We start from the raw sequence: 25,973 nt of genomic DNA, 5'->3' as shown, positions 1-25,973 counted from the left end.
CTACAGCCTAAAAACGTTTGATCATGTTTTCTAAGCCATTTTGTTTTTCAACCTTTTCAAGTTTTATAATAGTTGTAACGACGATTTCTAATTGCCAAACGCAAGACTATTATCAGTATCCTATCTTATTTATTAGACATTGTTTACTGGTTTTCTAAGTAGACACCAACTTCATAGTTAAAAGCTAATAAAATTATAACACCTGACAGGTGTCGACTTGTTGACATTTTAAATAAAGGCGTGTTTTACAACATCGGTATTAAAGTGTCGGGTTCCACGAAAAAGGTATTATTTTAACGCACTTTTGCGTAACATTTTGTAGATTTAATGTTGCAACTTGATGTTTGAACGTTGATAGGAAAAGGGCTCTTTGCACAATGTTTAAAATATTAAGCTTTACACAATGATATTCATTACATTTGATGTACCTATCTGTATATTATCTGATGTTAAACTGAGTAAAGCTAACAACAGTTCACTCACGTCTATTTTTCGAGTATGACCGACTAGTTTCGGACCTAACCGGAGTCGGAGAGCTTATAATTCCATCTCACGAAAGTTATTACCATAAAGTAATTATTAGCTATAATCAACACCCATCGCCACTATCATCATAATAACTTACAGAGGTTCGTCCATACAAATTGTTGGAGGCTAAGCTCCTCGGATGCTGAAGCTAACCTTGTTCCGTATACAAACAGCTTTATTAAGTAAAGGTATTTAGTAAAGTTTGTTAGTTTTGGTTAAGTTCCTGTGATAATTTTCCCTTTATAAGGTCACAATTTATACCAAATCATTTATCACAGAAGCCAAAAACTAGTTGACCGTTTTACCCATAGTAATAGCTGAGTAGGTCGGGTATACGTCCAAAAATTATTCCTTTCTAAAGCTGTTGAAGTTTTTGCGTCTCAGGGCGTTGGCTAGCATGGGTGCAGGAAATTAATAAGAGCAAGCAAAGTCGTGTTTCTAACTAGTGCAGTATTTATAGTCACTGCGGATCGAGATCCCATTAGCGACTGATTACGTAGGCTAGAGAATTTCTCTGAGGTAATTCGTGCGGACAGAATTTTGTTAATGTTTATAATTAGCAATTAAGCTATCTTTGGTTTTAATTTAAGCAGTTTTAGACGGTTGTTTTATAATTGTTAAAGTTTGGTTATGTCAAAATCTAAATATTTATTTGTTATTATTTATTTTTTTTCCTTTGGTTCATACCAACATTTTTTTAGTCCACCGTTAAGGTATATCTTTGCTATTAAATTACACTTTTACTTACATATAATGTACTTGCAATTTTAAAATCTTTATGTTTAAGCATCGTCACGACTACGAAACAAAGTCGCTCAGTGAGTTCTCTGGTTTACAGAGCAATTTCCTTTTAAGAATTTCCAACAATAAATTATGGTTTTCCGTTGATTTAATGTCGCCATCAGTTCCGATCTAGTTAGACCAACGAGATGTCGTCCGCTGTAAACGTTGACGTTATATCTTTGTAGGTGTGTATTAAATGTATCTGTAAGCTATTTTGACAGTCACTACGTTTTTATTAGCCTTGTTTGCTTCGAGCACGTGAAGTGACTTTGCTTCAACATTTTAGTTTTCTGAATCGTATAAAGAATCATATAAACATTTAAAACACTCTAGATTCTTGGGTCTTGGCTTAAGAATTTTCAGAGAGACATAAGTAGCCGGTCGTACATACATACAGACATAATAAGTATAAGCGATTATGATTGCAAAAATCCGTAGATTTTTCTTCAATTTTACGATGACAGCTCAAGACAACTGAGAAAAGACAATTAACCGACTTGAATTATTTACTGTCATTGATCAACAAATCGCGAGTAAACTACACCTATCACTTAATCGCAGTCATATAAATCAACCAAAAATAGTCATTGATATAGTAAACAAGAATACCAGAGTTCGCTGACATGAGGTGCAAGGAAAGTCGCCGCGCAAGGGTTAAGGCTCGCATCAGTGAAAGTAACCACGATAGCTATCAGTCGAACTGATAACACAAGTCAAAGCGATACTTATTCGGTCAAATGAGTTTTTGTTTGATACCGCACTTGTTAGGGCGCGCTGAGAAAGGTACTGGCTTTCTTTTCTACTATACATTTTATACTGATATATTTGTCATTATACTATCGTGGTAATAACACGAGAATGTTATATTAATTTTCTTTGATTGATGGGCGCCGTTATTATAGAACTCATTATATGGTAAGAGGCGAAACATTAGCAAAGTCCAAGCTACAGTTGTGTACAAGGATGAATAATAGATATGCTGCTAATTTAACGACGATAAAACCAGCCAGCTGTGATATTAATCTACACATGTTAATAAAAAAAAGAGATTACAACTTTCTTTTGTTTTCGATTTTTTTAAATTCAATATCATAATTTGCACACGTTTTGTCGTTGGCGTGCGAGTGATTGAACACCTGATGAATTTTCCTTGCATTTGCCTCATCATGGTATACGCAACGTTTTGAGCGTGTGTGATACAATCCTAGCATTCGTTTTATTACTATCGCACATGTTATCCGCTCATTATTGAGGAACCTGTGAAAGTTCGATTTTGATTGATTATTGCTCCGTCACTCTTATACAACAGATGGACGGGTATTCTTTGACGTGTTATTTTAGTCGCATTGTGTACGCGACTTTATAAAGTCGCTTGCGTGATTAATTCGCGATTTCTCGTATGAATGTTGTGATTGAAAATGCTTTTGATGTGGTAGATGTAGTTAAGTCTTCACTATTTAGAGAAGTTAGTTGGGATTTTTTAATTAGTGTATATGAGGAATATATTAGAAAAGTTTTACGTTTCTTCTACTGAACCATCAGAGACATTAGATAAGTAACATTGTGGTCGTCTTAGAAGTTGAAGAAATTTGTGTTCGAAGTAAATGACGTAGTTTCGTTATTTCCTTTTCCATTTCAAATGAATACAGCTGCGATTAAATCACAAACATATAAATTGCACAATTCGAAATTTGTAAAAACGCGCGGCATTTTCTTTAACAATTCAACCGCGAATTGCAGTAATGTTACTAACGAACCGAAAAAAAGTTTGCCAATTAAAGCAGAACGTTACGAAAGTTTCACGTGTGCACCACAATTAGACGAACGGACAAACGGACCGAAACCTAATTATACAGAATATACATAATTGCGCGGCTACCTGTCAACACGCGCGCCATTTTGCATTTTTTGACAGATTGAGGCTAAGTACGGAAAAGTGACATCTACCTATAGGAAATCGATTTAAAAGTTTAAAAAACTAATCTTCGCTGGCTTATTATTTAGAATTGTGTAACTGACATTTCTAGAAACCTGTTTAGGCTCTTCTGTTTTTGACAGATGACACATAGTTAATTGAGTCACTTTTACTTTTATACGTTTCTATGTCCAATGAAACGATGGCCGGCAGACAGAAACGAAAATAAACAAACATAATTTGTACACAGCTTACATGCTATGACATAATAACGCCTCCAACCATGTGCCCGAATGCAGCAAATGATATAATAGAACTTAAGTGGCTGGTTATGATAATTATCTTAATTGTGTGTTATAATGTAAATAATTTGTTACAAAATGTCCCTTTTCTTGTTCCAGGTGAGAGCAATTTTTCGTAAAAATGCATTGCGGTAACGCTGAGCAAATAACTTAAGGTGAGTGGGCTTTTAAAATTATTACTTTTTACGTTTAATTGTTTTTTGAATGCGTGCTAAAGTGCTCTGCATTGTTTTTCCGTATTTAGCACTTTGATTTTACCACATTTTTATGATTATTCTTAACTTTTGATTAAGTGTAAATTTTGTTTAGAATTATAAATTATGATTCTAAACTAAATCTATTACATAACAGAGTGAGCATTAATATGGACACTTTTTTTCTTCATCCTTATTCAGAGACAAACTTAAGCTCTACCAAGACATAAAAATGTTTAAAAACGTTTCGAAAGAGCCTGAAAGAGGTCCAATTGATAAACCAACCTTTTTAATTTGAGTTCAATCATACAGACTTCTTCTAATCCCAATTACATCCGATTACAAGCCTTACAAAGAGCATATAAATAATAACAGAGTATTGAATATAATGAAACTGTAATCGTTGCGTGTTTCTAATGGATGACGTCTAAATAAGGTTATTATGATCTCAACGTGAAAATGACGCTCAAATTGTGTACTTATCAGATGTCTTATTTTGTGATTACAATGTTATGTTTACTTGTTGCAATGTTTACATACAGATTATGTTTCACCTTCACAACATTTGCGTAATGAATGTTATTTAAGTGGCTATAATTGTCTGTACTCTTATTTTTGTTTTGACAAATACTGATAGCTTTCTGTTGAAAACGGATACGAAATTGTCATATTGTGAGCTTTAAGAGCAGGATATTTGCCGTTGTGCGAGAGAGACGAAGTAGTGCACTATCTCGCTTCTAAAATGGCGACAACGCTCATACAAATGGGTACTGAAAAAGAAAAGTTGAAGACTATTTGTTAATCTGTGACCTTAGGACGTTGTTATACATAATAAGGGTATGCCAATTAGAATGTCTTTTTTATTTTCTTAAATAAATAAATTATTTACATAATTACAGTTATATTATGATTCTCATTATATTCGTATAACTTATGGTTAGGTACTCATGGTTCACCTCTCAATGTTAATTATTTTATCGTGCATTTGTAACCAGCTATTAAGACGCGAACTTTGATCCGGAGTGTAATGTCTTAATTGATATAATATACCATTGTTACTTCACTATCATAAAATAATAATCTTTTGTACATTAGAGTTGATGCACGTAAAAAAAAATGAAATAATTGAAAAAATATAATGACAACTTTTGATGATGGGTCAACAAAATGATATGTATTCGAAAGACGTGATATAAAAAATACAGTTAAAATTTCTTAAATTGGTCAAAAAATCACCAAAGAACTGAGTTGTTCTAAACTTACTTCAAACGAAAAAAAACAACCAAATATTAGTTATAGCAACATACTCCATACATCGACAATAACACACTTTTAAAAACAGCAAGCTCAATTAATAATGTTCCTTGTAACTTAATTAAGAATGTCAAGGCTTCGGAGTTCATTTGTTTAACGAAACAAAACAAACCCGAAACATAACTGTTCATTACGAAGGGTGGGGTTCGTTAATTAAAATAGTTATTAGGTCCTATTGTGTCTGATGGCGTGTAATGTCGCTCTTAGCGTGGGGTAGACACACTAAAGTTGTTGGCAGACAGATATTTGGTGGTAATTAATAAATTATGTTTTTTTTATGTTGATTAGTTATGAAAGGATGACTTCGACAATATTGACATGAAAAGACGTGTCGACCAAAACCGATGATCATAATTGATTCGAAGAGATTTATTTTTCTTAACAATTAACAAGATTAGTTAACACAATATGAGCTGATTTGCTAGGTGACATATATTTATTTTCATTTTATGGATATTATATATCTTGTTTGCCTTTCAGTCTGTGGTACAGAAATGAAAATTAGGTTTGGCATTTAAAATTCCTGAGATTTCATTCTAGGTTTTAAATACCTTGACGGATACAAATTCTTCACATAGAGAAACCACTTGCTAACAGGTTGGTTTATTATCAACTCTTAGAAATATTGCAAACTAGCTGTTGCCCGCGACTTTGTCTGCGTGATTTTCAAGATGTGAAAAACTATGAAGTTCAATGATAACGATCATCGCAAAAATGTAATGCAATATTGAAAATGAAACCCTTTTTTTTACATTTTCAACTTGCTTTTTTTATTTCTAAATTATAAGGAATCTTGAGCGGCCCAAAGACTATCAAATGTTTGAATCAAACACATTTCATCGTTTACGATACTATCCTGGTGTCAAATATTTCACAGCTGTTTTAATGACTTTTTCTTATTTAATTCTAAAAAGAGGGGTTTATAACTTGACATATCTGCCTGCTTGTCTGTCTGTGACATCATAGCTTCCGAAGAAATTGAACTATTTTAATTTAAACGTGAATTATGTGCAAGTGTTCGTTTAGACATGTTTGACAAATCGAGCTGTTTAAAAATGGGGGGGATGCAAGTAGGAAAAAATAACAGAAGGTATAACTCAGTCTTAGCACTTCTGCTAAAAATGTTTTACTTTCGAGGGTTTTCCATTTTCTAATTGGGTGGGTTATGATTTTCGAGCACGTCTGTTCTTGGGCCGGCCTACACCTGAAATTGTTAGACGGATTATGACAGTGATTATGAGGCATCATAAAATTACTGTACTGTAACCAAAGAGGTAAACCAGAACCATATTACTGAGGCCCCGGTGTCCGTTCGTCTGTCTGTCACCTGGCTATTTCTCAGGAACAGTGATAGCCAGACAGTTGTTATTTTCACACACGATGTTTTCTGACGATATAAAGAAGATGTCAAATTATTTTTGTGGACGGAGCTGGTGAAGTGAGAGTCGGGCTCGGTAACTATGGATTTTACATAGTGTCATAAGATATAAGATTTTGCAAAATTGCGCCCAGATAAACGGTTTCTTGAAACACGTTGTATTTGATTGTCCTCTTAATATTAAAACTGATCTTCCTCACAAACATTTGGAGTATTTTCAAAATAAAAAAGTTGGTAAACATGTTTTGATCACGATTTGCCTTTAAATTGCTGATAAATAAATAGTGTGATCATAAAAAAACTATCAGACACACGTTTTTTAAATTGACAATGACAAAAATCTAAATTATAGGATATGTGTAATTTGTGATGTTACAACAAAGCAAAATATGAACATAAAAATGACTTCATGCGCATGAGTTCTATTTACTGTACCAATTTACAAAGAAAAATTACGTATTTTATTCGTTAACCTACCTGACGATCATTGAAGTAAAATACCTACCGTCATCCCTACTGCATGAATGAAACTTAAATAAAGACTACATGAGGTTGGTTATGAGGTTACGCTGTCGATACCAACAGCCAAAATGAATTTTCCAGACATTGTATGACGGATGTAAGTGGTGATAGTTACACGCTATTATCGGTCTTATTGGGGAAATTTCCAAAAATATGTTCCTAATCCTCGTCGGCTTAGCTTTGGGATCTCAGAAACTCATTCAGTCTCGTTCCTTCCCCTGTTTTTATCAGGCTACGAAAGAAGAAAATTTTAAATAAATAGAGATTACAACAAATTGTTAAAGGATTTTTGGAAGGACCACGTGTGTGGTCTGTATAATGGCGGATGTAGACCGATCAAATCATTAAAATATTGAAAAATCCCAGGTTTCAGTAGACATTGTTCTATCAATAGATACATAATGTCAAAAACCGTCTAGCGTACGCTCTTATTCATTGATAGCTTTGGTCGTACAGATCTTTCACATTGCTTACCTGTTATGCAGTTTTATGCAAGTTTTCTGGGCTTTTTTATCCGAAGTACTTTTGGCCTATGTAATGTTGCAAATTTAAGAAAACATTATTTCATTGTTTGAAAGGCTTTTTTTTTGTTTGAAAGTTTATATTTTTGTTGCTAGTTGTTACAGATGAACCAAGGTAATAATTAACTATGACGTTCAGTAATTTATTGTTGCATATTTATAGATGAGATCAATGTGAACTACATGCAACTTTGGGTTGAGTGTCACTACGAATGTTTTGATCTTGAAGACATAGGTATATACACCTATCGTAAATAAATACAAAATCATATTACGGCATTCCACATTTGAACTTGAGTTAGTTCATCAATAAAAATAAAAATAATTTAAGTTCCTTTCTTTCAAAAATTTACCGATTACGGTAACAATTGCATAAAAAAAACGTATTAGTTTATGTTTCTTTTATTTTACTTGTGAAATAGACGCGGTAGGCCTATATCAGACTTGAAAGAGAATAAAATGACTAATTTTGTGAAAATGATTTATTTTCGAAAAATCCTATTATTGCTCTGCCAAAAGTCTTAAGATAAATAGCGTGATGTTTTTTTGTGTAAATTGATGACCGTGCTGCTTACTACTCAATGGGGCGAAAATACACCTCATAATTGTATTAAACGATGTTACGGGTGAGTCCAAATATTTAAAACTTTATTGCTCATGCCCCCTTGCAGAGTAGCGTTATGGTTTTTGTACATTTGTTGTATCATGTCTACGATAAGGTTCATGCAAAATTTTAACGAAATATATTTAGTAGTTTATGAGATAATTTGATATTTGTTTATAGATATAAAAGGCTCCTGCTCACCCCCTGTAACGAAAAGCGAGATAATAAGTAAAAAGTATGTTGACCGGACCTCTTGTTGATATTCTCTGAAAATTTGAATCAAATCTATCCAGTACTTTCCGAGATCTTTCCGGACATACATACAGACAAACAGACAAACAGACAAACAGACAAAAATTCTAAAAATCATATTTTCGGCATCAGAATCGTTCGTAGACCACCCTGCAATTATTCTTTTTTTTAAATATTCAATGTACAGTTTTCACTTTTCTACAATTTTATTATATGTATAGATGAAGAGCTACACAAAATAGATGCAAAGCCCGTTGTTCTACTGAAGAAAATTTCTCCTGCATTATCTGTACACCTGCAGACTAAACGGAGCCATCTATGAGAAATGGCAAATCAATTCGATCGGCGATTACCTGCCTGACTGTATAATATTATAGCGTTAACTCCGTTAAATTTGCGATCATTTGGTGACTAACGAACTTCCACATGTAGTTTAAGATAAACTGTTTTTTGCGGTCTAATTCTTAAATGGTACGGTATGATTAAACTGTCTGAGACCAGATTGCTTATTAGATTGGCGCGGGTATGCCAAGAGTTTTTGAGTAGGTTTGTCACTCGTTATAATTTCAATTTAGTTTCTTTTTCTAAAAATATATTAGGGAAATGGAACACTCTATTTTTTCATATTTAAAAGGAATATACTCTTTTTTGTAACTTGCCCGTAAAACTATATTTTTGAGGAGATATTACAATAGAAGTAGTGTTTAAGACTACGAGATGAATGAGCTATAAACCTAACTTTAGGAATCAGAATTTGCTTCTTCACTAAGCATTTCGTCACATACTTGCTTCATTAGTGTTTATGGCTGTTTAAGTAACTTAATTGTTATTTATTCTAATTATTTTTCTACCCACGTACCTGTTCTTCACGGTATATGCAAAATTACAGTGCACGTCGGCGGTCTTGACCCGTTTCCATGGTGACGCATGCGGTGTGGGTATCGCGGTAACTAAGCCTATTGTCTCCTATTTACTTGCACTTATGCAAGCAAAGAAGACGTAAGGATTTCCCCACTAAAAGATAATTATTCCATGCGATATTACAGATGACAAAACAAATTGCTCAAAATCTGCATGAGAATAACGCTGGTGCAATTTAATCAAAAGTTAACTGAATTGAAAAAACAAAAAGATGAGAATTTTCGTAAATAATGTTGTATGATCTTGACATGCGAAAGTTTAAGAAACGTCTAGGTAAACCTACATTTTAAAACAAAGATTAGCGTTATAATAAAAAGTTTAAGTTTATTAATTTAAAATGTACTACTTGTGCAATGTCTATAAACTTGACGTCTTAAGGTCAAGCAATGGGAGAATCATTACTCTTGAGTATTTCATACAATTCCATTATTCACGCGCATGTTAGTTTATAGTACAGTAGCACTTATCTAAACATATAATAAAATTGTAGAAAAGTGAAAACTGTACATTGAATATTTAAAAAAAAGAATAATTGCAGGGTGGTCTACGAACGATTCTGATGCCGAAAATATGATTTTTAGAATTTTTGTCTGTTTGTCTGTTTGTCTGTTTGTCTGTATGTATGTCCGGAAAGATCTCGGAAAGTACTGGATAGATTTGATTCAAATTTTCAGAGAATATCAACAAGAGGTCCGGTCAACATACTTTTTACTTATTATCTCGCTTTTCGTTACAGGGGGTGAGCAGGAGCCTTTTATATCTATAAACAAATATCAAATTATCTCATAAACTACTAAATATATTTCGTTAAAATTTTGCATGAACCTTATCGTAGACATGATACAACAAATGTACAAAAACCATAACGCTACTCTGCAAGGGGGCATGAGCAATAAAGTTTTAAATATTTGGACTCACCCGTAACATCGTTTAATACAATTATGAGGTGTATTTTCGCCCCATTGAGTAGTAAGCAGCACGGTCATCAATTTACACAAAAAAACATCACGCTATTTATCTTAAGACTTTTGGCAGAGCAATAATAGGATTTTTCGAAAATAAATCATTTTCACAAAATTAGTCATTTTATTCTCTTTCAAGTCTGATATAGGCCTACCGCGTCTATTTCACAAGTAAAATAAAAGAAACATAAACTAATACGTTTTTTTTATGCAATTGTTACCGTAATCGGTAAATTTTTGAAAGAAAGGAACTTAAATTATTTTTATTTTTATTGATGAACTAACTCAAGTTCAAATGTGGAATGCCGTAATATGATTTTGTATTTATTTACGATAGGTGTATATACCTATGTCTTCAAGATCAAAACATTCGTAGTGACACTCAACCCAAAGTTGCATGTAGTTCACATTGATCTCATCTATAAATATGCAACAATAAATTACTGAACGTCATAGTTAATTATTACCTTGGTTCATCTGTAACAACTAGCAACAAAAATATAAACTTTCAAACAAAAAAAAAGCCTTTCAAACAATGAAATAATGTTTTCTTAAATTTGCAACATTACATAGGCCAAAAGTACTTCGGATAAAAAAGCCCAGAAAACTTGCATAAAACTGCATAACAGGTAAGCAATGTGAAAGATCTGTACGACCAAAGCTATCAATGAATAAGAGCGTACGCTAGACGGTTTTTGACATTATGTATCTATTGATAGAACAATGTCTACTGAAACCTGGGATTTTTCAATATTTTAATGATTTGATCGGTCTACATCCGCCATTATACAGACCACACACGTGGTCCTTCCAAAAATCCTTTAACAATTTGTTGTAATCTCTATTTATTTAAAATTTTCTTCTTTCGTAGCCTGATAAAAACAGGGGAAGGAACGAGACTGAATGAGTTTCTGAGATCCCAAAGCTAAGCCGACGAGGATTAGGAACATATTTTTGGAAATTTCCCCAATAAGACCGATAATAGCGTGTAACTATCACCACTTACATCCGTCATACAATGTCTGGAAAATTCATTTTGGCTGTTGGTATCGACAGCGTAACCTCATAACCAACCTCATGTAGTCTTTATTTAAGTTTCATTCATGCAGTAGGGATGACGGTAGGTATTTTACTTCAATGATCGTCAGGTAGGTTAACGAATAAAATACGTAATTTTTCTTTGTAAATTGGTACAGTAAATAGAACTCATGCGCATGAAGTCATTTTTATGTTCATATTTTGCTTTGTTGTAACATCACAAATTACACATATCCTATAATTTAGATTTTTGTCATTGTCAATTTAAAAAACGTGTGTCTGATAGTTTTTTTATGATCACACTATTTATTTATCAGCAATTTAAAGGCAAATCGTGATCAAAACATGTTTACCAACTTTTTTATTTTGAAAATACTCCAAATGTTTGTGAGGAAGATCAGTTTTAATATTAAGAGGACAATCAAATACAACGTGTTTCAAGAAACCGTTTATCTGGGCGCAATTTTGCAAAATCTTATATCTTATGACACTATGTAAAATCCATAGTTACCGAGCCCGACTCTCACTTCACCAGCTCCGTCCACAAAAATAATTTGACATCTTCTTTATATCGTCAGAAAACATCGTGTGTGAAAATAACAACTGTCTGGCTATCACTGTTCCTGAGAAATAGCCAGGTGACAGACAGACGAACGGACACCGGGGCCTCAGTAATATGGTTCTGGTTTACCTCTTTGGTTACAGTACAGTAATTTTATGATGCCTCATAATCACTGTCATAATCCGTCTAACAATTTCAGGTGTAGGCCGGCCCAAGAACAGACGTGCTCGAAAATCATAACCCACCCAATTAGAAAATGGAAAACCCTCGAAAGTAAAACATTTTTAGCAGAAGTGCTAAGACTGAGTTATACCTTCTGTTATTTTTTCCTACTTGCATCCCCCCCATTTTTAAACAGCTCGATTTGTCAAACATGTCTAAACGAACACTTGCACATAATTCACGTTTAAATTAAAATAGTTCAATTTCTTCGGAAGCTATGATGTCACAGACAGACAAGCAGGCAGATATGTCAAGTTATAAACCCCTCTTTTTAGAATTAAATAAGAAAAAGTCATTAAAACAGCTGTGAAATATTTGACACCAGGATAGTATCGTAAACGATGAAATGTGTTTGATTCAAACATTTGATAGTCTTTGGGCCGCTCAAGATTCCTTATAATTTAGAAATAAAAAAAGCAAGTTGAAAATGTAAAAAAAAGGGTTTCATTTTCAATATTGCATTACATTTTTGCGATGATCGTTATCATTGAACTTCATAGTTTTTCACATCTTGAAAATCACGCAGACAAAGTCGCGGGCAACAGCTAGTACTTTTAATACACGTATTCGTATTTCTCAATTTTGTGATACCAAATCTGCCGAAATCTGTTTCATTCTGTTAAGATTTGATATAGGTGTATTAGGTGTTACTTCTCCAAACTATTTCATCCATGGACCAAGTAAAAGAGCGAACCTAACAAACACATCGTAACACGAAGCCTCCTAAAAACCGTGTTGTCTACATTTGAATGCGACAAAAAGTGCGATAAATCGTTATACAACATAATTAAACGCTAGCAGCCGCGATGACTCCGATCCGGTCTCCTTATAAGCGCCTGCACTTATACGGTAACTTGATATCATCTATAATAAATATTACCAGTCACTTTATGTTATTAAATGTTGGCAATTACCTAAGACATATTTACGGGAACCGTTCGAGTACGGGTCCCTTTAGAGGATGTTTTATATGCCAGTTAAGTGAGGTAGCCAGATGGAATTATATTGATAAAGAGTACCTGTTGGTAATGGTTGTTTGATGGCTTTTGATGATATTGTAAGATATTAGCTGTTTAATTGTGAACTATATTTAGCAGGGGTTTTTGTTTTAGGGTGAGAATTTAATAGCATATCACGACATGATAATCATTTATTTTAACATTCATTTCAGTCATTTCTTAGAATCTATGAAAATACCCAAGAATCTTGCCCCTCCTTCTATTATGTACAAACACATTTCAATCATAGAGTCAAGATTAGAATTCTTTATTGTGAAGCCAAACAATGCAGTGTAGGCGAGAGAGGACCGAGGATCGCGATTTATGATGTGTGTATTGTTTCCAAATGAATCATGAGATCCCAGCCGAAACTCTGAATTAATTAACCAAAGTACCTGCTTAAACTTTTGTCATTTAAAAATGTTGTGTGAAATCAATCATGAGGAATGTCTCGTATGATGTTGGTAGTCGTAATTATATTTAGAAAGGTCATCATGTCAGATTAATCAGTTGAAAAGTTACAAATGTTAAGCATATTTATTAAATTATTACTTATTTAAATATATTTACATAATCTTCACTCACTTCAATGGTCACTTACTTTAACAGTCAACGGTTGCATTGAAAGGGAATGTTATTTTTCTGACCTAAAAATAGCGTCTATTAAATCTACATAATCCACAAGTTTCATGAACATCTTGAGCAATACGCATTCTAATTGCAATCGTGCGCATCCCGTACTCGTGTAACCTTTAACCAATAATTGAACAGAACCACTTGAATGTCTGTTGTGACGCTATTTAATTGATTATTCATTTTCAATTTTGAAATGCACCATTCCATTAATCTATCGTTTGCATGAAATTCTATATTTATTCGACTTGACCCCAGTTGTACTCTCTTGTAGTGTCAGTACCATACAATGTATTTTATTAGAATGGTGTATTTAAAGTTGCTTCAACAGTATCATAGGACTAGAAAGTAGATGCTAAGCATTTTCGTGGTAGAAACTAATGAAACTTTATGGAAACATTTCGTCCCACACTGAATTTTCACTTTAACAAAGATACCTAAATCTACATTAAGGCCGACGTTTAACAGCCTCGTTAAAGTAGATTCTACAACAAAATAAGCCTATATAACGCGATATATTCGATCTCAGTCACGCAACAGACAGACCCAAACATAGAGACTGGTGGCTGAGGACTATAAAGATTAAAGTTAAGCTAAATTAGCAAGGAGCATTACATCCTAGAGGCCGATATGATCAGGCCTGTAGCGCGGTGGGTGTGCTGCCTGATCATGTCATGAGATTAACACGGGCTCCCCCAGGGCACTGTGTTTGGGACAAACTTTATTTCTGTGATATAGATTTCTGGTAACCGTGCATCAAAGGTCGTGTGATGATAATATCTTGCAGCATCATCTTTGTCCATATAAGGGTTTCAGTTCTATGAGAATAACTCACGGTATTTAAGTAACTATAGGTCACGTTTGGCATAAATATGTCTCAGTGTGGAAGGAGAAACCTAACAACTATACTGTGTTTATAATTGAATGCCTTAGTTCATTTAACAATTTAATAGTCTCCATATCAAAAATTGGAAAGCGTCCCGTTGCACCAGAATGCTCCAAGAATGGTGATGCTGAGTCGTGCGCCACTGGCGATGAAAGCGGTGCCTGTCCCACATGCATTGTTATATTAAATATGCGATAGACAACAGTAATGTTATGTTCCGTATGGTCAAACTATGTTATTAGATTACCTTTTGTGTCCGCTCGACATCCGTGGAATATTAACAATATTGATTGGTTAGAAATTAATTCAATTTCGATTGTGTGCGATGTGAAATCGTTGACGCTGTCTTTTTGAATTCTGTTTTATGATCTTGTGCCAAGTTCCATTGATGGGTTTTGCAAATTATTAAAGTATCATTGCATTAATACTACAGCTAATTTATATTCATTCACCAGATATCATGTGTTGGAGAGATCTACGACGCAGGTGGCGTGCCGTATTTGTCTCATGTGTTATCTGTATGTTAAATAAGTCGGAACTAAACATAAATTACGTAGTATTATTTAAACGGAACAAATATTAATTAAAGAATTCGTTGTCAAGATTTTAGCATTAAAAGAGTTGACTATATTTTTCCATTTACACAGGAATATTGTTTGTTTAAGACTTTAGTTTTCTTTGCGTACACTTTCCGTATTTATACATATTACATCGATGTATTCTTTCCTTTATAAAAGTAACTGAGAACATTGTCTGGAATTTGTTTTTTGCTTCGAGAACCTGAGATTTTACACACAGCAGCAACCGCAAGTGGGTGTCCTCGCATGACGGCCACCGTGGGAAGCTCCCATTTCTTCGAGAAAGAAATCAATTACTTTTATAACTTACACCGCAGTCAATCACACACTAATAGTCGAAATGGAAAAAATGTGGCACAAAAGCGTACGGTACTCACAAGTTGACGATGTTGTGTAATTCGTGCACACAGTTGTGCTCTTTATTAGCGTTACTATAGGACCTATAATTACAGCGATATTTTAAAGGATAGGATCATTTGTGTTGCTTTCATGTTTTTATCTCCCGTTGTTTGTAGTCGGTCAAGGTTCGTTGGCGAGGTCGGTAGCGTCTACTACCCATTGTTAGGGATCTGGTCGTGATCGTCGATGCGTGGAGAGGAATTCTGAATAGATTCTATTCATCTGCTATGAGAAATGACATGTTTGTGTACGTTAGTGAGATAGCTGAGCAGAATATACAATTTATCAACCGACTTTAAATAGAAGGATGTCCTAAATTCGTCTGTATTTTTTTGTTACCTCAGAACTTCGTTTTGTTGATTCCTTTTGATTTTACGTGAAATAGCTATCAGTTGATCCCGTAAAAATTTCATCAAGTGTGACACATAGTTTATTTAAAGTCGCTTGTGTGTTTTTGTATTTTATTTTATTATGTTATCGATATAACTGTCTATTACTAGTACTATTGCACTAATATGTTTGGACGTTAAACTAGACAAATCACTATTTAGAAATCCTTAAACATCATTTTTCATTCTGCGAAACCATTAATCGTTATTGAGTCCAATCTAAGCGGCAATTAGTCACTAAATTATACGGATTATAGGTGAATGTGTAGACTGCATTTGACTTCTATTACTTAAATGATATGTTATGCATGCAACTATGTCTGAGATTTATTACTCAAGTCGTTCACCTATGTATCTGGGTTGCCTCTTAAGGTGCGAGCTTTATCTCTTGCGACACTCGACTATGTGTACATGTGTTATTGTTAATACACCGCATGAACTAGTAGAATGATATTATGTAGGCCTGTTGCCCTCGGGCATACTTTATACTACGGGTACATACAATTTGGATGAAAACCACTCTTGTGTTGATCCTGGTTATAAACTATCTGTGCACCAAGTTTCGTCTAAATCCGTTCTGTGGTTTTTGCGTGAGAGAGGAATAAACTAACAAACTTGCGTGTTTCTAATATTATGTAATTGGAAGTAGGACTTATAGTCAAATGCGCAGCTTATTAAATAGGTCTGGAAAGTCACATGTCTTGATTGTAACAATTGAAAATCGTTTTTGGAATATAATTGATGATCAATTATTTATTTAGAAGTCTATTCAAGTTTAAGTGGATTCAACTTGTAGTTACTCGTCTATTATAATTAGAAATGACGCAACAATATTTACGGTACCGTTTACATATTCCAATGATTCATCTGTCAATATGCTTGATGGTGTCACAGAACGGTATAAGTTATAACGAGGCTAGCTATACAAAGTCCGATACTAATAGTCTAAGACATTGGATATGTTACTTGTGACTTTTATTGGGTTCATGACCACATACCTTTAAATCGGGTAAGGCGGGCTGGCGACACTGATTGTTCCGTACAAATAGATTTAAGATAACTAAACCGATTTTGTGACAAATAAATTAAAGGTGGGGTACCCAGAAATTTATTTGTCACCAAACATATTTAAGACCGTATGAACGTTTTTTGACCTCGATCTTAAGTAAGAAGGCATGCAACAAAAATACAAGATCTGTGAAAATTTTGACTGTCTAGCAATTACGGTTCATGAGATACAGCCTGGGTACAGGGCAGACCGACAGACAGTAGAGCCTCAGTAACAGGGTACCGTCCTACCCTTTTTGTATGGATCCCTGAAAAACTACTATTTGATGGGCAAATAGTAGTTTATTCCTATTCTTGATGGCATTATCACATGACTTATGAAGTACCCACTTCAATATAGTTTTGCCTTTCATAAGCCTCATTAGGACAAATCGCTTGCCTCGTATCACTTGTACCATCACCATTTGAATATGTATTGTGTGTACTCGAAAGGTGGTTGTATTGTATTAGCACAATGATCGAATGGTCAGCGTTTTGATTTGTCATCGATGCAGGTTTGATTCTTTGCGTCTATGGATTATGAAAGCTGTTAGTAGTCGTAGCATCATATGATTGCATTCATTACATAATTCGCTGTTTGTTTCTATTCTATCGATGTGCAACAAACTTGACGAAAAAGGTTGTAGTTATTTCGTTGGTACACTTTCCTTGTGTATTGTAACATGTTGAATCAATTCTAAACATTTCCGAATTCCATGAGTGTTTGAACCCGATTCTTTCTATTGCTGAAGCGAGATACTACCCACGTGACGACTCCCGTGGTCGAGTAGCGTATGCACCGGTTTCAAGGTGTCGCTAGCTCTGAGGTCCCGGGTTCGATCCCCGGTCGGGTCAATGTAAAAATTCACATTTCTACATTGTCTCGGGTCTGGGTGTTTGTGGTACCTTCGTTGTATCTGAATTCCATAACACAAGTGCTTTAGCAACTTACTTTGGGTTCAGAACAATTTATGTGATGTTGTCCGCATTTATTTATTTACTAGCTGTTGCCCGCGACTTTGTCTGCGTGATTTTCAAGATGTGAAAAACTATGAAGTTCAATGATAACGATCATCGCAAAAATGTAATGCAATATTGAAAATGAAACCCTTTTTTTTACATTTTCAACTTGCTTTTTTTATTTCTAAATTATAAGGAATCTTGAGCGGCCCAAAGACTATCAAATGTTTGAATCAAACACATTTCATCGTTTACGATACTATCCTGGTGTCAAATATTTCACAGCTGTTTTAATGACTTTTTCTTATTTAATTCTAAAAAGAGGGGTTTATAACTTGACATATCTGCCTGCTTGTCTGTCTGTGACATCATAGCTTCCGAAGAAATTGAACTATTTTAATTTAAACGTGAATTATGTGCAAGTGTTCGTTTAGACATGTTTGACAAATCGAGCTGTTTAAAAATGGGGGGGATGCAAGTAGGAAAAAATAACAGAAGGTATAACTCAGTCTTAGCACTTCTGCTAAAAATGTTTTACTTTCGAGGGTTTGCCATTTTCTAATTGGGTGGGTTATGATTTTCGAGCACGTCTGTTCTTGGGCCGGCCTACACCTGAAATTGTTAGACGGATTATGACAGTGATTATGAGGCATCATAAAATTACTGTACTGTAACCAAAGAGGTAAACCAGAACCATATTACTGAGGCCCCGGTGTCCGTTCGTCTGTCTGTCACCTGGCTATTTCTCAGGAACAGTGATAGCCAGACAGTTGTTATTTTCACACACGATGTTTTCTGACGATATAAAGAAGATGTCAAATTATTTTTGTGGACGGAGCTGGTGAAGTGAGAGTCGGGCTCGGTAACTATGGATTTTACATAGTGTCATAAGATATAAGATTTTGCAAAATTGCGCCCAGATAAACGGTTTCTTGAAACACGTTGTATTTGATTGTCCTCTTAATATTAAAACTGATCTTCCTCACAAACATTTGGAGTATTTTCAAAATAAAAAAGTTGGTAAACATGTTTTGATCACGATTTGCCTTTAAATTGCTGATAAATAAATAGTGTGATCATAAAAAAACTATCAGACACACGTTTTTTAAATTGACAATGACAAAAATCTAAATTATAGGATATGTGTAATTTGTGATGTTACAACAAAGCAAAATATGAACATAAAAATGACTTCATGCGCATGAGTTCTATTTACTGTACCAATTTACAAAGAAAAATTACGTATTTTATTCGTTAACCTACCTGACGATCATTGAAGTAAAATACCTACCGTCATCCCTACTGCATGAATGAAACTTAAATAAAGACTACATGAGGTTGGTTATGAGGTTACGCTGTCGATACCAACAGCCAAAATGAATTTTCCAGACATTGTATGACGGATGTAAGTGGTGATAGTTACACGCTATTATCGGTCTTATTGGGGAAATTTCCAAAAATATGTTCCTAATCCTCGTCGGCTTAGCTTTGGGATCTCAGAAACTCATTCAGTCTCGTTCCTTCCCCTGTTTTTATCAGGCTACGAAAGAAGAAAATTTTAAATAAATAGAGATTACAACAAATTGTTAAAGGATTTTTGGAAGGACCACGTGTGTGGTCTGTATAATGGCGGATGTAGACCGATCAAATCATTAAAATATTGAAAAATCCCAGGTTTCAGTAGACATTGTTCTATCAATAGATACATAATGTCAAAAACCGTCTAGCGTACGCTCTTATTCATTGATAGCTTTGGTCGTACAGATCTTTCACATTGCTTACCTGTTATGCAGTTTTATGCAAGTTTTCTGGGCTTTTTTATCCGAAGTACTTTTGGCCTATGTAATGTTGCAAATTTAAGAAAACATTATTTCATTGTTTGAAAGGCTTTTTTTTTGTTTGAAAGTTTATATTTTTGTTGCTAGTTGTTACAGATGAACCAAGGTAATAATTAACTATGACGTTCAGTAATTTATTGTTGCATATTTATAGATGAGATCAATGTGAACTACATGCAACTTTGGGTTGAGTGTCACTACGAATGTTTTGATCTTGAAGACATAGGTATATACACCTATCGTAAATAAATACAAAATCATATTACGGCATTCCACATTTGAACTTGAGTTAGTTCATCAATAAAAATAAAAATAATTTAAGTTCCTTTCTTTCAAAAATTTACCGATTACGGTAACAATTGCATAAAAAAAACGTATTAGTTTATGTTTCTTTTATTTTACTTGTGAAATAGACGCGGTAGGCCTATATCAGACTTGAAAGAGAATAAAATGACTAATTTTGTGAAAATGATTTATTTTCGAAAAATCCTATTATTGCTCTGCCAAAAGTCTTAAGATAAATAGCGTGATGTTTTTTTGTGTAAATTGATGACCGTGCTGCTTACTACTCAATGGGGCGAAAATACACCTCATAATTGTATTAAACGATGTTACGGGTGAGTCCAAATATTTAAAACTTTATTGCTCATGCCCCCTTGCAGAGTAGCGTTATGGTTTTTGTACATTTGTTGTATCATGTCTACGATAAGGTTCATGCAAAATTTTAACGAAATATATTTAGTAGTTTATGAGATAATTTGATATTTGTTTATAGATATAAAAGGCTCCTGCTCACCCCCTGTAACGAAAAGCGAGATAATAAGTAAAAAGTATGTTGACCGGACCTCTTGTTGATATTCTCTGAAAATTTGAATCAAATCTATCCAGTACTTTCCGAGATCTTTCCGGACATACATACAGACAAACAGACAAACAGACAAACAGACAAAAATTCTAAAAATCATATTTTCGGCATCAGAATCGTTCGTAGACCACCCTGCAATTATTCTTTTTTTTAAATATTCAATGTACAGTTTTCACTTTTCTACAATTTTATTATATGTATAGATATACTGTGCGTAGCGGCCTCTCTTTTCCACAACAACGATAGTTCTCTTTTTAGAGCTCTCGAATATATGTGGTATCTTCAGATTATGATTCTACCTGAGCAGTCATTCAAATAAGATCAAAAATTACAACACCAATACAAAATACGTGTATCCATGAAAACCAAATACTTTACAACGTTTACGTAATCACTATGTACTGACTAACGTTATCATTTTGTTTCAGGTAATTGGGAACAGTACGATGTTTCATAACGTTGCGTAAGTTGCTAAGGTGTGAGACCGAATGTAAGTGAGGTGTTAATATGAAAGTATCATCGCAGAACTAGTGCTGTTCTAGTGAGGTGTGAATTTCATTGCTAACATGCTTATTTTCTATCGGTAAAGAAGGTTTAGTGGGAAGTCTTATTGACTTGTTACTCAACTTGACGTCTTTAGATACAGAGGCGCTTTGATACATGGTTTCATTTTAGGAAATTATATTACGTATATTATCATTAGCTTCATCTTTGTGGCTTTAAAAGTATGCTAATGAATAATAGTTAATCAAAATATGCTCCATTTATATCAAGTTCTTTAAATAACATGTAAATTCTTAGTCAAGTTAATGTTTATGCAAACTACGACTGATATGCATTTCACAGCACATTAATAATAAAATCAGGTGACTAAACGATGACCTATTGAATCACAACGTTTAAGGCTATCGAAATGACCAACCAACAAATGGTTACAAACAAATATTGAACGGATTTTACTTCATAAGTATTTAAGGTAACTTCGACTGCACGGATAGCCCAGTGATTGAGGTCGCCAAGAAAACTCTGTGCGCGACGTGTCGTAGCTTCGATCCCTGCGTGAGACAAGCGTTTGTCTACCCAGAAATCCTTGTGCTGAGTCTGGATGCCTTTGTGCATGTGACTTGAATGTTTATGAAACTCCCCTCGACACAAGGATTAACTTCCTCAGTGTGCGAGCCGTTTTTTAAATCATATTCAAGTGTCGAGTGAATAGAAAGTCATAAGTCATAAGGTTCACTTGTTAAAGCAAACACTCACTTCTACGAACTGAAGGATGTATCGTTATGAAGTGTTTTTACTGTGGAAAGGTTAACGTTATTCAGTTAAGAATTATTACTCAATCAGGATCTAATGTTACTTCACATTCTGTTTATCATACACTGGATTATTGTGTCTGGGCAACTTTAGCCAGAATGTCGAAAGAAATTAGACGAAAAATAAAAAAATAACAAATGCATTGAAATAGTTTAGGGATTTTCGAGATTTGATTGATACGCCTTGCTTTATTTATTTATTTTGTTTTTAAATAGAAATACATTTTCTAAAAACGTGCAAATCTTCCATACTAATTTTACTTGGCATCCATGGAAAGTAACGTGCTATATGAAAACGATCAAATGACCATATTACGTGCATCAATTCTTATTTAATTTTACTTTTTTTCCGTGTTATGAATACTATAATTACGGCAAATATAACTTCCTTAATAATAAAGCAATCTGCTTCAATAGCCATCCTTTCCTCACTTTATCTCGAGCTTATATCAGTGATCATCTATATTTTACTTCCTTGATCTATACCTGTGTTATGAGATCTTACAAGAGAACCTGTATCGGTGTTGAAAAGAGACGGAGATATCAAAATCTATAGCGCTGTCTCGCTCTCATAAACTCTTTCCCACTACTTTAGGAGTACAGGGTACGTGGTCTAGTTCATTTATCAGTGCATTTTATCTTCTAGCCCTTCACTCACTTTCTCTTTCATATTTAACAATATTTTCAACCACAATATATCATTACTGTAATGCTTACCAATTTTCGTTGATAGCCACACTTACTTGTTTAATTAAATGATCTGTCTTGATTGTGTTATGTAATTTTATTTCTAGCAATTTATATTATATAGTCATTGATACTAGTGATTTTAGTTTAAAAAATTAATATAATCATGATAATGTTAGTCTGTCAGTCTGTCTCGCACTTGACTAGTCGTAGTTCCATTCTCTGAGGAATTCTTGTGAAGTACTTTGGAATGGTAAAATATTTATTTTGATGTTTCACATTTCTATAATTGCAGTCTAAAACATTTTTAATTAACAAATGTGATGTTTGAAATGTGATATAAATGCACAAAATATGCAACAAATTCGTGAAGAAATGATTCGTACATTCGCCAATTTGGGGACATGAAAGCAAAATTAACCAAAGTAAGGTGTAATGTGATCAAGTCTTATCCAATCTTTATATTCAGTGCTGAATTGTCAGACTGTGTTGCTCCGAAATTCTTGGTTCGTGTTTCTCGCCATCGTAACTTCCTCTACTGTTATAAGTTAAGCAATGTTACGCTTTTTATCGTCTTTTTTCTTCACATATCAGACGAAAAAGGTTTTAGTCACGGGAATTCCACTTAGACATCGTCAGTCTCAATAAGGCGAAAGTTCCGTATTGGCTTTTTCATCCCTTATCCAACCTAAATGGCAAAAAACTTAAATTATTCGTACAAAACTGGCCATTGAGAGATGGATGGAAGGTGTAAAGGGAGGCTTTATCCCTGTAGTAGGATTAATACTGTTGCCTGTTGATAATAATGTATTTTTTATGAATGCACACCGAGTTTAGCACACCCTGCTTAGGTACCCCATTTTTACTACTAGTATCGAATCATCATAATTTAAAATGTCGCAATATGAACCTTTATTATTTATTTTGACCCACTTACATAGGTAGGTATATAGAGTGACTTGTTGTTGTATTTAAACAGACGACTTGTGGTTTTGCGTAAAGTTGCTAAAACTGTTTTGTTTAGAAATGACAACCACACTTTAGCACTATCAGCGCATATTTAAAATGAAGCTATTCTTTGTCTTATAATTTGTAAACAACAAAATATATTTATAACAGCGTTAAATAATATATTATATTAAATACCAAAATATTTGTAAAGTAATTGTATAAATATTAAACAGTATTCCGAAAGCAATTGCAGTAGGTACCAGAAATATGTCTACCTATAGATTTTCTATTTTCTTCGGATTCGTGTTTCGGAAGGCACGTCAAATTGTGGGTCCCGGCTGCTATTCCTTCATCTTTGACAGTCGTTACAGCTAGTCAGAAGCTTGAAAAGTCTGACAACCAGTCTAACCAAGGGGTATCGTGTTGCCCAGGTAACTGGGTTGAGGAGGTCAGATAGACAGTCGCTCCTTGTAGAACACTGGTACATAGCTGAAACCGGTTGGACTGGTAGCCGACCCCAACATAGTTGGGAAAAGGCTAGGCCAATGATGATTTTCTATGTTCTACTTTGACAAATACAAGCAAATACAGCGACAGACAAAAGTTAAAAAAATAAAATATTTTTCTTGAGTTATGTATGTTCTTATATTACGCAACTAGATAGGTGTGCTGTCAATATTCAAGTCATTAATTTAAGTGTACTAACAGTTTAACTAAAACGGTCAGTCTAATGTATTCACTTCAATTTATCATCACAAAGTTTTGCTACATCATCCCGTTAAGTATATTGGATAACTATAAACTTTCAAGGACTGCAAAATCAAGACAACAATTTCCTAAACTTTCAATTTCCTTACATCTCAGCGTGTTTATAGGCCCTTTTTAAGACACAATAAAAAAAACAACTTCGTTTATTATTTGGTTTCTGAAGACTATCTTAAATATTCCTCAACGTTAAAGAGCATGACAATAATCGAGAATTGCTGGGTCTGCTAAAGATTCTATTGTCCGATGTATGTATATTAAAGTGTGTGTTCCCAGTCATGTCAAAGCCTTTATTTAAGACTTGATTGTAATCAAAACTATCTAGTATGAATTCTAAAAGAGTACTTAACATATGATTCTCACGTCAGCGTGGAATCGTACTTACTTTAACAGTGTTCTAATGCAAATTCAGTCATTTATTCCGTTCACTTGCAAATCAATTGACTTTGTATGATACGAAGAAATATAAACAGTTATCGATGACGTCACGATAGTCTGCTCCCAGTAACGTGGGTTGGTTTAGACAATTGCTACTTCATACCAAACGGAGAGGTGCATTAAGACTTAATGGGTAAGTGAATTTGAATGGACATTGTATTTGCATTGGAGACGATGGCAGACGATTGATTTGTTGAATTGAGGGAACTGTGATATCATACCAGCTGTTGAACGCGGGCCCACGAGCGGGTCTGGGAACATAAAAACGGAATGAAAATCTATCTATCTGTTCTATGTGTTAATGCTGGTTATAAACTTTCTGTGTACCAAATTTTGTCTTAATCCGTTCAGTGTCTTAACTGCACGGAAGACTATGTTGCGTTGCGACCGATTACAGCTTCATATCGCCTATTCAATACCTTACCCAACAAGACGATTAATTAATCGAATTAACTGTAATCGATAACATCAATTAGAAAATATATTCTAGCAAGTCTATCAGTGAGGCAACGAGGCGGCCCCACTTAGAGTGTCACGATCGTCACCAATAGACACCGATAGCTCGTATCCAAGAAGTATTTTTTCCAGTCTATTGCTTCACAATTTAAGCTAAGTCCACCTATTTCGTCGAAGCGTAGTGTAATTAAACAAGTCGTGACAAAATCATGTGTTGGCGGCTCTTTAAGAATGCGTACGTGATTGAAAGGCAAATTACTTTTGTTGGCAATTAGTTATCACCTTGTCTTACTTCGTAGGATTTGATAGATTATGCGTTGAGTTGCGTGCGTGCGGTCTGATAGATAAAAATGGTAATCGAGTTTGATTAAGTTAGGCACATACACTGATTTCTTGTGAGAGGCTCCCGTGGCACAACATGCGTGGGTTTTGCTTCTCGTGATATAAATTTTCATATAGTCTTCTTTCAAGTTCAAACTACCCATAGCTTATGATCTGATCCCCTAACTAAATTAAATTTAAATCGATAACAAGATCATCTCTAAAACGCAATCTACAGACAAAGTATCTTTTCCACTTATAATGTTAGTATCTATGTCTTAGTTTATTTCAAAATAACTTGGGTATTTTGGTTTCCTTGCACACACGAGGTTTCCGCCGCTGATCCGCTCGCAAATATAACAGATATATTTAGATGCTCAAATGGAATGAAAACTATTCCATAACTTGGTATCTTTATGGTGTTGTAA

General features: G+C 34.2%; 1 protein-coding gene across 3 annotated transcripts in view; it reads left to right on the top strand.

Moving 5' to 3' along the window:
- Positions 1 to 25,973, top strand: part of LOC113505864 (axoneme-associated protein mst101(2)-like) — a 149,910-nt gene that overhangs the window by 51,270 nt on the left and 72,667 nt on the right. The window contains exon 1 of one of the 3 annotated variants that reach the window (XM_026888708.1): positions 3,625 to 3,683. The exons of the other annotated variants lie outside the window; for them this stretch is intronic. The gene's annotated coding sequence lies outside the window, so the exon portion shown is untranslated. Of the gene's footprint in view, positions 1 to 3,624; positions 3,684 to 25,973 lie in introns of those variants that run through there. 3 annotated transcript variants of the gene reach the window in all.

This window comes from Trichoplusia ni, chromosome 27 (genome assembly GCF_003590095.1).
Source record: "Trichoplusia ni isolate ovarian cell line Hi5 chromosome 27, tn1, whole genome shotgun sequence".
Lineage (NCBI taxonomy): Eukaryota > Metazoa > Arthropoda > Insecta > Lepidoptera > Noctuidae > Trichoplusia > Trichoplusia ni.
Note: the sequence above shows the minus strand (reverse complement) of the source record. Positions and strands in the feature narration are given on the sequence as shown.